Source organism: Chroicocephalus ridibundus, chromosome Z, assembly GCF_963924245.1.
Source record: "Chroicocephalus ridibundus chromosome Z, bChrRid1.1, whole genome shotgun sequence".
NCBI classification, from domain to species: domain Eukaryota; kingdom Metazoa; phylum Chordata; class Aves; order Charadriiformes; family Laridae; genus Chroicocephalus; species Chroicocephalus ridibundus.
The window spans coordinates 26,986,334-27,000,026 of record NC_086316.1 but is presented as its reverse complement, the minus strand read 5'-3'; the positions used below and the strand labels follow the sequence as shown (position 1 = coordinate 27,000,026).

The following is a 13,693-nucleotide window of genomic DNA, read 5'->3' as shown; positions in this document are numbered from 1 at the left end:
CATCAACAGCAGGTGGCAGTGTTAGCAAGATCTGTGTTTCTGATGTGTGTAATCAGTGTTTGTTATAGTGTCAGCTCTGCAGCAAAAACGAAGTTAAATACCCCCAAATCAGTGAAGTCTTGTGATTTTGGGGTAAATAATAATGAGATATTGGTCACAGCCTTGTTTCAAGAGATTTCTCCTGCTGAAAATGTGAAGTGGAATGTTTTGTGAACTAATTTTCATAAGATTGTATTTTATTGTATAAGATAGCAAGCTTATTCTGTGCATGCGTTTAGATGGAATTGTGAATGATTGTATACAGTTTATATAAGAATAAATAGAGAAAATGAATGAAAGTAAAAACTGATAAAATAAATATGGTTATAAAATTTCAGACATGCCAACATTAGTTTATGGTAATTCTGATGCCATTATTACAGATTTATCTTGTCTTTGCTAACACAATGTTCTTTGTCAAAGCTCATGAATCTGTTGATGTTTTAAAGAGCATTTAAAAAAAACATTACTGAAACAGTTTATCTTAAAGACCATATTTTGGCTTCTCACATTGTTGTGCTAAATTGCATTTATATATTTAATTGTGGAACAAATTGCTAAGCTTGTTTTTGAGTGTAGTTTCATTGAAAGAAGTGAATTAGGTCCTGGTGTTTCTGGTCTTTCTAATCATATGTCCTCCCGATGTCGTCATCTGTATGGACCACCAAGTCTGACTTGATTCCGCCTTATTGAGCAAGAGGAAGAAGGTTGAAGAAACCTAGAGAAAAGATGTAATATAGAAATATTGTGTCTAAACTGCAGTCTTTCAAGGTTTTCATGAGGTGTCAGCTAATCCTTAATATTCTGCTTTGAATTCAAATTGTCTTGCAAGTTTTCAATAGATAACAGATTAGTATAGTTAGCAATAGGAGTTTAAGGCGCTCCTAATAGTTGTGTCATTTAGAGAAATAAAAAAAGAGATATTAAGTAAGTATCTTACAGATGGTCAGTTTTTCAGTAAAACTTAGCCCCTGAAATATAGGACTTTATCAACTCTGGCCTTTGGTAATCTATGTATTAAATTAAAGTACAAGTCTTTTCAAATCAATATAATGAATTGATTTGTACACATTTCAAGCAGGGCTGCTTTCTTTGGATTTTTGGTATTGAATTTGCACTGCAGTTAAAGCATCTTTTCTGTATAATTAAATCTATATTTGTTGGCTACTTCACTGAGTTGAAACTGAGTTTAAAAAGCAGAAATGGAAGTTAAAGCAAAAATATACAAATGTATTACTTTTTTAAAAAAAGATGCAGAGATACTGGTTTTTTTGTGTGAAATATAGCAAGTGAGAAAGCAGGGCATGCTGTGTTTTGATTTAATCAATTTCAGTTGTTTTTACTAAATGTCTGAAAAAAATCTGACGACGTATTTAAGGGATTTCAATGTTTTCACAGAAATACTAAGTTGCTTTCAATCAGCACCTCTTGGGTTTTACCCATTTCTTCAGTGGTGTTTCTGACCAGACAAAGACTGTACCTGTGCTGCCTTCTAGGTGTTCCTGGAGTTTTAAAACAGTTGTCTCTGTACTAGCAAACTCTAAATTGCAGCAGCAAAACACAGCTGAGAGCTAGTTTTAACTGCCTAGTTACGAGCATGACTCCAATTAGACCGCTAGTACCTGAACTAGCTCTTGTAAAACTGATAGTGTAGCCTAACGATAGAGCATGTGTGATAGTACTATGCTATGCATGTTGGAGTATGTATTGAAGTGATGATGTTTGGGATGCATGAAAGATTTGGGTGTTGGTACCTATTTGCGTCAAAGGAATCATGGCAACAAGTAGTGTATGTGAATCAGTGGAAAAAATTAATGGTTAATCATGCAGTTTTGTCCAAGTGCAGACAAGGGGAGATGTTACAAACGTGAATAATTGTTCACCACTGCAAATTAGCCGCAGGGTCTGAGAACCTCGGTCAATAGAGGGTGTTAATGAGATTTGAGATAGTACAAACCAGTGGATCAGTCCAATTTCTGAAGACCTTAAAGCAAACAACAATATCATCCCAGATAAAAGGATTTCAGGTGTAAACAATTAAATTTTTGATGTTGAGTATGCTAGTTCAATTTTATAACAGAATATGTGGTTTGCAATACAGAAGCTAGGTAGCGTGTATTTATCTGGTTTTGTGTATGTGTGAGGTAGTGACGCCAAGAACACTTGTATGTGAACAATACAGAATGGATGCTTTTCTCATCCTACAAAGCAAGCAAAATAGGCTGAAAGACTGTGTGTTTTTCTCTTTCTATATATACACATATGTATGATATGCATTTGCTCTGGGTACGTATATCAGTTCTAAATTTGTCATCTGTAGTTTAAAGTCACTATCTTAAACATGTACAGAATCTGTATAGTACATAATCTTGAGTGTGATTTACTCTGTCTTTGAAAATACTAAATTATGTCTTGTTTTTGAAATGTCGGTTCAGATGGTTTGTGTAATTGAAATCTGACACAAAACAGTACTTGCCAGGGAAAGCTTTTCATTCTCGTTACTATGGAGAGCCATTTGCAAAAGATAGAGAGGAAAAGTATCAGGATAAAAACAAGTTAATGTACCCTGTGAATATTCACATAGTCTCCGGTTATGCTTAAAAAACATGAAGAAATTTAAGTTAGGTATTTGCACTGATTGCAAGAAGACTGTGGAAGAAGTTCCAAAGGAAGTGCAGTGTTTGGGGGGTGGGGGGAGAAGGCATAAGCAATAACTACTAAATGTTTACCAAAACCATGTTTATTTTACAGCAAAGTCGTCACTTCAGATAGTTGATAGACATCGGAAGTAGAAAGCTAGGTATGAAAGTAGAAGAATTTTGCTCATGAGACTAGCAGTTCATATGCTAAATTTTCCTCTTGTGTGTGAATTTAAAAATGTTATAACACCCATAAGAGGGGAGAGATTGTAGCTTATTTTTAGGACCATAATATGTACAAGTGAAACTCATAATTTTGAGGTACATAAAGTCATCATGCTGTAATACCAAAACAGTAGCTTTAACAGCATTAATACATGTGGTATTTGCTAAAACATTTTTTGAACCATATGCTACAAAGCTGATAAATTCTATCCTTCTAACCAAAGTCTTGCTTATTTTTGTTAACACTATTTGGTGTAGCATGTCTGTTTAACAGTGACCTATCTGTAAATTGGTATGGACTTGTAGGGAAAAATGTTACTTATAGAAGCCTAGGATCAGGCCCCTTTCTGTAATTTCTTTATAAATGCTGGAGTTGGTGTACATTGATTTTAATGGTAATCCATTTTAACTATTATAAAAGCAATGTTGTAATCAATTGTTATGGGAACACAGATTTATTCAAAACAAAGAATGGAATTAATTCTACTTTTGGAAACTGTTCAAATGCTGCATGCTGCTGAATGAAATATATTTATGACAACAACTGCATGTGATTCATGGTACAGATTGTCTGAAAAACTGGTAATAGCATAAAAAATACACCCTTGTTTTGTCAAAGCAAAATCTTTTTTTACTGGGGAGGTGCCAAGTGTGCATGTATCTGTCAACTCATTTTGAGTACACGCATCTCTGAAACTGGGCCTTTACGTCTTGTTCGTATAAATTAACGGTACAACATGACTACTTACAGTCTTTAGTAGAAGTTAATCAGATGTAATCTTCTCTTTGTTTCGGTTTGATGGTTTATAAAATTTACAAGAATTCTACCATCTCAGGGTGCATCTGATACAGGCACACTGCAGACCAACTGCAAGCTTTTCTGTGCATATCCAGTGTAAGACATCTACCAGTCCCTCTGGCTTAGGGTAAGGATGCATTTGCTCTGAATAACTTCATCTAATTGAGCGCAGTAATTTGAATTGTGCTTTCATTGCTGCTGCATCCAGAATCTTGAATTTGCATACAACTACTTTTTAAGGTGTAAGTTTTTTTTCCTTTGTATAGTTAGGATCAGCATTTGGCTGATGAGTTTAGATTCATTTTGGCTTCTTTTTTGTAGCTTTTGGACTTCCTGGTTATCATTACTTTGTGTTCTAATTAAATCAGAAAATCCAGACAAAATCATATTCAACACTGTGCAAACTGCATTAAAATTGTGCTAAGCTAAGGGATATTGCAGTGTGTCCACAGTAGATGGACAGGGCTTTAAGATTTCAAGTGCCTAAGAGAGCCATTTATTGATTATGGGTAAGTAAATATAATGTTAATATAGAGATGGCAAGAGCGACCTTGATTACAACAGAATTCTCATGAATCAACATAACAACCTGCATGATAATAGCATTGTGACAATCTACTTAAGGTGTTAATACCGTAATTAAAAATTCATATAAATATGTTCAGCTGTTGAGTGGCACGAAGTAAAAGAGAGCTGAAATACCTGAGAAAATAGGTAAAAATATATTTAATAAAAGGCTTTGATGGTAAAGCCAGAAAAGGGTTCGCATGCTTAAAAATATGGGTTTTTTTTGCCAGTAGAGGGTGCACAATGCACAGGAATAGCAAAACCGGGGGCAAAATCCTTTGCTTGCACGTTGTGCAAGAGAGCTCAGAAAAACGTGTCTGAGGAACCTTATATGTTTAACATTTCAAGGAGCATTCAAAGGTTCCCAGAGCATTTCTCTGAGTGTCTGAGTCTGCAGATGACTGTACTCAGGGTGCATTTAATGATAGCTTCATTTACCCAAATCCTCTGAAAAACAAATTGTCACTGTTTATTCTTGTAAACCGAAAATATGCTTAAAACTCTTTAAGAGTTCTGGAAACAAAGAATTTAATTTACTGTGGTTGTTTTAGGTATTATTCCCTTTTGTGCTGTGAACTTTGTAGGCATTTTGCATGAAATATGACTAATCACTGGATGATTAGAGTTCACCTATAAAGATTCCAAAAGAATCTAACTTTTCCTATGTATTGGAGTACGGGTGTTGCATATCTGCAGGGAACATTTGGTTGAATGAAAAATAAAAGTGTAATAGCAGGTGATGTGTAGGATTAAGGACCATAAAATACTCCACCTTTTTAAAATTACTGAGTAATTTGAATTACTGAGTGTGGTTATTCTGATCTGTTGGGTTTGATCCTTGTTCCTGCTTTGTGTCCACTTACAAGTCATGTTGTGTTGTCCTCTGAATGGTGTTGCTTTTCTGAATTTAGTTTCTGGTTCCAGATGCATATGACATAAGAAATTAGAAGCAAAGTTGTCTAAAATATTAACAGATTATTTTGGTCTTTACATTGGTTGATGTGAGGTGTTCTAGGCACCCTTTAATACTTAATATTCTGTCTTTCAACTGATTAAAGGGTCTCTGGTGGAAGCAAGACATATGCCCAGAACCAGTTGGTGGACACGTGAAACGTATGGCTACATGGAGTGCTCATTTTCTTATGATATTCTTCAGAGGCCAATATCCTTGGTCTGGGGACGTCAGCTGTAAAGGATCTAATATATCAGAACAATAGTATGAGGGCTGGGAGCGATAACCAGACAGGGACTGAGATAATCTCTGTGCATTCTTTTCTACAACATTGTCAGGAAAGGTAATTGTGAGGGACCTGTGGCCAGGTGGGTTGAGCACACACAAGTTGTGTGTGTTTGTATCTTCCCCTCTGCTGGCTCAGTCCAAGAGCAGGTCCCCTTTCTCTGTGCCTTGGCATCTTTGTTTTCCTGGAGCCAGCTATCAGGGCTGCCTTCTGGCAGTGCCTTTGTAAAAAGAAGGAAGCACAACTAGGAAAAAAAAATAAATACTCTGACTAAACTCTATTATATAGTTTGATTATTTCAGTGAAGGTAAAGGTTATTCCGTTCCCTCCCACTCCATCCTCTGTGTAGTTAAATTCCAGACCATCTGGTACTGTGAATATTCGTGCTGTTAAACTTCACAGAGATCTCTGAGCAGCAAAGAAGAGTTAAGTGGTCATGGAATTGGTCCACATCCTTACCACTCTGCATAAAGGCTTGCCATCCCTAACACATCTTTATGTAGTGTGTAAATTCTGAGCTAAAGCACCTCTTTCAGGGCTAAAAGAGCAATTCATTTCATAAAGCACTGGTTCTGCAGCCATTCTTTGGAGACTGCCAACTCCTGTTAACCAGTGCCACATGTAGTGGGTTTCTCAATATGGAATAGATCACTGAGCGCACCACATTTGTTTCATATAAAACTTTAGGACATAATTGCTTATGGCTTTCATCGCTATCCTCTTATGATGCATTTTAATTTGTTTTAGGGAGTTGAAAGGCTCTGTGTGCCCTTACCAATAATCTTGAATCATTCAGGCCACTTGTTTTAGGTTGTTTGAAATACTTTGTAAGCAGCTGCAGGTACAAACTACAGCACTGAAAGAAAAAAAAAATCAAAACAATAGTAAGTCCATTAAAGACTGTTAATGATATGCACCATTTTATCTTAAGAACAAAGCAAACATTGGGAAGGAGTAGAGACAGGGAAGATGAAAGCAGGAGGCACATTTTCAGCATGTTAGAAAAATGATTGAAGAAGATTCAAGAAAATTCTTCATTGCTATGCTTCCCTCCCTGTTTTGAGGGTGGAGGGCAAAAGTATTTCTTGGTCTCGTCTGAAAAGAGGCAGAGGTTGTCCTTTGCAGATTTTCTGTATTTTTTAAATATTGAGATTTGCATTCAAGTGTTTTAGGAGGCACAAAGTACCAGGAAAACGGAAAATAGCTGCCAAGAAAAATCATTTAGGCAAAAGCAGAGGGGGAAACAAATGCAGTAATACCCTTTTCACCTACATACTTTTACTCTTTTTTTCCTACCCCCCCGCCCCCCGCCATCTTTGTTCTGCTCACACCTGCTTCACACTGTTTGTCTTTTGCTTAGTTCTGCCACGATGATTCATGATCACCCTATACACTGTTTTTCAGGATCTTAGTAAGTGGCTCACACGCTGACAGCGCTTTAGAAAACTGGCCCAGGAGCTGAGTCAGACCTGTGAACTAGAGAGGTCATTCTTCTGATCTTTGTGTTGTGTGGCTGTTGGAGGTACAGGGGAGAGTTCTTCTTTCAGGGAATGAACTGCACTGTGATTATGGAACTGATTAAGCTTTAGTGACCTCTCAACTGTCTTTCTAGGGAGCCGTGGTCTGGCATTCCTAAATAGTATGAGGTCTAAACGGCATACAGTTCTCAAAATCTGAAAAGCCATAGTAGCTACTGTATCTAAATTAAACATAGTAGCCATGTGAATATATGTCACCTATTCTATGCAGTTTCTCCGTACACTTCCAAATCAGAGAGGAAAGAAAGAGACTGAAGACAGAATGAAAGGAGGGGTCTGTGTGGCTTCATAATGTTGTGCGGTCCATCCACACCATCGAGAGGCTGTTTTATATTAGAGCAATTCAAAATGCAGCATGACTAAAAGCGTCATGAACTTTTTCCTGTGTGCTTTGCCTCTCAGAAAGCATACTACGCCCCTCAGAAAGCATAGTGCATAGTTTAGCATAAAGGATTCATCTTGTCCCAAATGAAGAACTTGCGCTTTTTTCTCTGTTTGTAAGAAAAGATTAGATGTTTCGGGAGTTTCGTGCCAAATCTAGGCATGGAATAAAATAGAAAGTAGTTGTAAACTAGTCCTGAGGCCTGCAGGATAGCCCGTCATTTAAATTGGCTTGTGACTGCTTTGTGGCTACAGTGGTGCTGGTGGTGCTGCACTGTCTGCAGGATCACTGAGAATTATAACCTCTGCTTCTAGATTTATAAAAACCTCATATCTTTGATACATTGGGAGTAGTTTTGCAGAGAGTTCTTTCCCTAGTGCTTTAATGTTTGGTTGTTTTTCTTTACAGAAGCAGGATGGCTTGTTGACTGTATTTCTTGAGATGTGTGGGGGTTTTTACCCAATGCAAATCAGGATGGTTCAAGAATGTCATCTGTTGTGCTCCTGTATTATGTGTGGTGGATTCTATAATTAGCTGTGCCAAATGTATGCTTAGTGAACCTGTTTTTTTTTTTGAAGTGCTTGCCAGAAGCATGTGACTTATCATGTCTTTTATAAACCTACAGATACTGCCATGTGCTAGCAATTTAAGTTAGCATTTGCAAGTTGATGGTGTAACAGTTAAATTGCTAGTGCGATAATTGCACTAAGGGGTCCCAGAATGTAAAAGTAACAAACACTATGGCTAAGTCATTTTGCTAACATGAAAAGGACATCTGGCCAAACATCCATAGTCTGTATTAGTTCCAAATTTTTACTTTTTTAAGTCTATGCCGTCTGTAAAGAACCACATGTGTTTCTTGACCCCTTCTACATAAACGTATGTGTTCTCTGAAGTCATTTAATGTCTGACTTTGTAAGATCCCAAACAATCTAAAACTGGATAATAGAGACTGCTGAGCACATGGTAGAAAAAGACCCAAAATATTATTCTACTGAGACGTTTCATTCAGCTATTTCATTTCACATCAGAGGATAAGGCATTTTGGTGGTGGCTGAAGTGATACTTATATAACATTTGCCAAGTTGTAGGAATGTTGTTAGAATTAATTAGCTGACAATTTTTAACTTTTTGAGATCCTTAGGTAAGATATTGTAGAAGTAAAATAAGTACTTTCTGCTTGTAAGAAATTTTGGTCTTAGTAGATGAATGAAAGATTATAGTGAACCATTATGTAGCAATTCCATAAAATCATGAGTAAGGTAGAGGAATTAAATTATTAATTATATTAAAGAAAAAATATTTTTAAGATTCTGGTGTTTGGTAGCAAAATGGAGTATTGTAGGTCCTTGACATGACAACATTTTAGAGGTTTACATAAGAAAAAAAAAGCATCTTTTTTTGCTGAACACACCTGTTATCCATTTTATTTGAAAATGTAAATATTACAAAATTTACTAAAACTGTATAATTCCTGTGATTGCTAATGTTGTTTTTATTAAGAATGCATATGTTCGGAGCATATAAACTTCCTTAGATTAATGAGGAGAGGCAGATGAATATCTTTTACTTGTAGCTCCCTTCGCTAAATCTGCTTTTGGATTGAAATACCCATTTCAAACTTGTTACAGGACAATTGAATGTAATACTATTATAAAAGAGTTAAATGAGCTCTGTGTTAGAAGTGGAACCTGGAATAAAGCCAATCTTTCCTCATGCCCACTCTATCATGCTTTTTAGAGGGAGCCTGCCTTTTTCAGGCAGAGTCCTCATAGCCTCACTGGAAATATTAGTTATGGTCTTCTCTCTAGTGTGAGATTGGAGTTAGACGTATGAGAACAGGCTTTATTGTTCAGACTTGCCTCCAGAAAGGAAAGGTACTCATAACCATTCATCTTTTCCCTTTCCAGAAGAAAAACCTGTAAAGTTCCCATGCTGTGACTGTGAGACTCACTCTTTACACCTCACCTCCTAATTCTCTGACACAGAGATTGACTGTAACACATTCCCAGCACAGCTCTACAATATGTCTCTGGCTTTCGACTATTTCTGAAGAGAAAGGTGCCAGGTTATTGCACTGCAGCCAGGCCTGTATCTCTTAGAGAGAAATCCAAGCTCAAAGAAGGCTGACTGAGGGTATTGCATTTCCATGGCGTCCGGCTGGCAGTATGGTTGCTGTCCATCAGTTGACCTGTCTACTCTGAAGGCATACCCATTGTGTAACTGCATGTATAGGCATATCTGTCCTGCAGCTGTAGAACACCACATGCCTTTCCTGCAGCTTTTTTATCTGGTCAAATGCTTGGGTTCTTGTACATCAGCGTTCAGGTAAATCAGAAAGGAGGAAGTAGAACAGAACTCAAAAAGAGAGTAAGTCAGACTGTCCCTTGAAAAGAGCTTTAAAACATACTTTGGAGTTTTTTACTCTTTGGAACAAAAAGTGTGCTGGGTTAAATAGCTATAATTTGTGAGTACAAAGAGATACAAGTAAGTTTGTTGACTCATTGCTGTAGTGAGACAAGTAGTAATTTTAGTTAGATTGTAATGAAAATTAAATGCCCCCCCTTCCCCGGCAAATTCATGGTCTGATTAGTCAAAAGGGATAAATAATTCCTTTACATTTGCATTTCTTTTTACCTACTGATAGGGATTTTTCCATTGCTTCATGCATATAAAGAAAGGAAACTGACTGATAATGAACTCAGAGAGCATCTTTAACCATGAAAAGAACATTTTAAAACCAGAATGTAGAGGTAGGTTCTGCACATGGAACAATCTGAATTTCCGATCGGAATAACAGGATTGAGGTGCTCCAAACACACCTCGTTCCTTCTCACTTCTGATGGCCCTGTGGGAGGCTTATGCCCTTTGATCTGACAGTGAACAGAATAGGACATTTCTTTCTGTATTTAGATTATAATTTTTTTCTCTGCATATTTCTGCCTATAGAGGTCTTTTTCATATCCAGGAGAAGGAAGTGAAGAGGTGTGTTTGCTTCTATATGCAGAGTCATTCCACCTTGCAGTGTGGGTGATGTGGCAGTATCCCATGGGAGAAAAGGCAGGATTTAGAAGATCTGTACAGGAGTGTTTTCTGTAGCTTCTAGAATGCGTTTCACCTGATATTGTATATTTAATTATTTAATATACTGAGAACTTAATGTCTATAATCTTTTTCTATTCTCTTTCTGAAGAGGGCTATGGAAGAAAAACTGGGAAGTGAAAAGGAAATTAAGTGCCGCATACTCACGGGCCCTTTCATAATCCCTACTTACCCTTTTAAAATTATTTATTATTATTGTTATATATCAGCTGAGTATTTCAATACATTTCAGTCCAAGCCAATTCTAAGGTTGTTGGTACAAGGCCACGCCATTTATAGTAAAGCCAGGTTGTGATCGATGGTTCTACCAAGTGAAGATCTTGGTAGTAGGAGAAACACCTGACTTTATGTTCAGCTTGAGAAGACTTGAGAAGATCACGAAGAAACAACAAATATTGGAGAGGCTATTACTATTATAATAGAGTCATTCAGGCAATCCTATTTAATTTGATTTTTTTGTTTTCTGTTATACTTGCAGATGCCTTGCAAATATACCATCCTTTTTGTTCAGAGTCTCTAATCCGTACTTCATTAAATCTGATCTACTTGTATTTGAATAGTCGTGGACGTTTCTTGCATTGGTGTATGTCAGTGGAACGTAGGAAACGGAACTGAAGAGAACTCTTTGGATCATCACCCACAGACCTCTGCTATCACCTCTGAGCACATCATATAATGTTCATCAATTTATAAAACTGTGTTTTAAAAATATGCTTATTTATTCTCCTGCATGTAAAGGATGACTGTTCTGGAATGCTGCTCCAATTCTGACTCTTCTGAAGGTCAGAGGTATGAATTGGGGGAATCTGTCATTTTACCTGATGTGAATCTATTAGTACACGTAAAATCACTCTTAGAATATGTGTTTCCACAGATAACTAAGATTTGCTTAAGATTCTTAATTAATTTGGAAAATTTCATGGTTTTCTGAAGTTTTGAGATTCTGTATCTGAGTCTTTTTTCTAACATGGAGGTAATAGTGGCTTTTTTTTCCCCTCTGCTGACCTCTGATTCACTGATACACCTTCCCTCATAGCAATTTAAAGCACTGCCAACAAAAGATGCTTTGCCATGTGTTGAATCTGTCAAGCTTTTAACTAGTTTCTCCTCAGGTGTCCATTGAAGATGAAGCAGGTTTTGAACAAATGTGTCTCGGGGACTGTTTGTTAGCTAATTTTTCATCTGAGTTTCCAGCTGCACCAGCAACCTGAGTAAGGAAAAAAGAAGGTGATTTTCAAGACAAACCCTCTTTGAAATAGAATAAGCAATTCAGTGTTCACTATTTGTCTTTTGAGATAAATTACTTTAACCAGTTACCTTTATCTGTTGCTTTTTTATCTCTACGTTTGTTTAAGCCACCGGCAGTACAAAATTTGACTGGCTATACAGTCACAGATCTTTAATGCACATTTTTCTAGTGCTTCCTAGAATTTTATGCCAACTGCTATTTCTGCCATAGGGAATTTCTAATTTTGAAATAGTGTTGGGACAAAGGTCATTCATAAGGAGTTGGCAGTGTCTGATAAACTTATAAGTAGTTCGTTTCATTATGAGATAATAAAGGTAATCAAATAATCCTGTATTTCAGATGAGTGTATAAGGAGATAAAATGAGTAAGGTCATATTCAGACTATCCCTGCTAGTGCCTCCGGATGCTGTCCTTTCTCAGTATTATCAAATCAACATTTTCTTACTCTGCCCATTTAACTGGCTAAAGAATTCCTGCAAATCACCCGCATAGGACTAAAGTCCAGGGAAGGCGTGACAGGATGAGTTGAAATGATAGTTGTTAAAACATTTGCCAGTCTGCTTAGCGCTGCTTGCAGTATCCTATCTATGGATTTCTTACATGAATATTGAGGCGTATGAGGTTTTGGTTTTTTTTTTTTTCCCTCTGGAAGATGGCATTCTTCAAACAGAGGTTTGTTGCTTTGCCGTTTATTTTAAGACAAGCATCTCTGAGTAGTGGAGTCAATTAATTTGGACTTTTAGTTCTTTCGTCTCAGAATTCTGAGATGTCTAATTGCTTTACAAAAGTGAAGGCATTTGTTTTTTTTTCTTTTTCATTTAAATGTTTGAATTGTATTACATAACAGGTTGGGCCATATGTGCATTTAAAGTAAGTTTTCAGGTGGCTAGTAAACAGCAACACTACTGATCAATAATCTAACCTTTGGTATGATCTTTTTTGGGGTCTTTGTACATTGCTGTAGATTAGAATTTTGTAGATTGGTTCCCATTATTTCTTTAAATTTATGTGAATATTAGCAATATGTTGTTCAGTAACCATCCTGCATCTAAAAGTCCTAATCACCTATATTCCATAATGTTATTTATCATGTTTTTCTCTTAATTTTCTTTCATCAGAGTCCTGAGTCTCAAAATAAAAAGTGCGCTCTCTGTCTAGAACAGAGTTTGGACACACAGGAAATTTTTCCCTGCTGCTTCTCAAGATGTACATAATCTGTACAGTTTGTGTGGATGATTCGTCTCCAGGATTTCCTACAGCACATTTCACAGAGGCTAAAATTCAACTTTGAAAGCAAACACTTACTTCTCAGATCTGCTAGCAGGTCGCTTCTCCTAATGTTTTGACTTGAATAAATGGGGTGCTTCTTGTTGTCATGAGTTTTACTTCTTTTTCAATCAAAATACAAGTGAGATTTCAGCATTCTGTACCAGGTGTTCTTTTGTACATTTGAAAATAAGTGAGAAAAGCAGAAGGAAACCAGTTTCATGGATGCTGTATCACAAAGATGTTAAGAAATCTTTTCTCAACTGGAGAACCTACTGTTGTGAATGAACAGTTTCTGTCTTTGAGGTCAGGCAATTTAAAAACAGAGTTCAGATGAACCTAGCTTTTAGTGAGGTGGGAGACAGTGTCAGCTTGAATTAATATGTGCACAAATAATGTAGCACAATTCATTCTAGAAAATTAGTGGAAGTAGGTATAAATTTGGGAAGTAATTTAGAAATAAGTCATATATTTAAAACTAAATATGTGCATAACTGCTTCTGCTAGACAGGGAAATACATTCTTTTGCCATTTATCTAACCAATGATTTTCTAATTCTTCATAGTCTTCTGAGTTTATGGTTCAGAAGATCCTAAATTAATAATAATAGCAAAAGGTATGTCTTACAGGACACTTGGGTAAAAGTAAT

The 13,693-nt window shown here is 36.5% G+C and overlaps 1 protein-coding gene and 1 long non-coding RNA gene across 2 annotated transcripts in view; one reads left to right on the top strand and one right to left on the bottom strand.

Annotated features, from left to right (window-relative positions):
• The window catches only part of LOC134508242 (uncharacterized), a 22,322-nt gene extending 10,392 nt beyond the window's left edge, over positions 1 to 11,930 (top strand). Inside the window, exon 4 of the long non-coding RNA XR_010069017.1 lies at positions 11,008 to 11,930. This is a non-coding gene — a long non-coding RNA (uncharacterized LOC134508242). The remainder of the gene's footprint in view (positions 1 to 11,007) is intronic.
• The window catches only part of NUDT12 (nudix hydrolase 12), a 562,232-nt gene that overhangs the window by 21,848 nt on the left and 526,691 nt on the right, over positions 1 to 13,693 (bottom strand). The gene's annotated exons all lie outside the window — the stretch shown is intronic.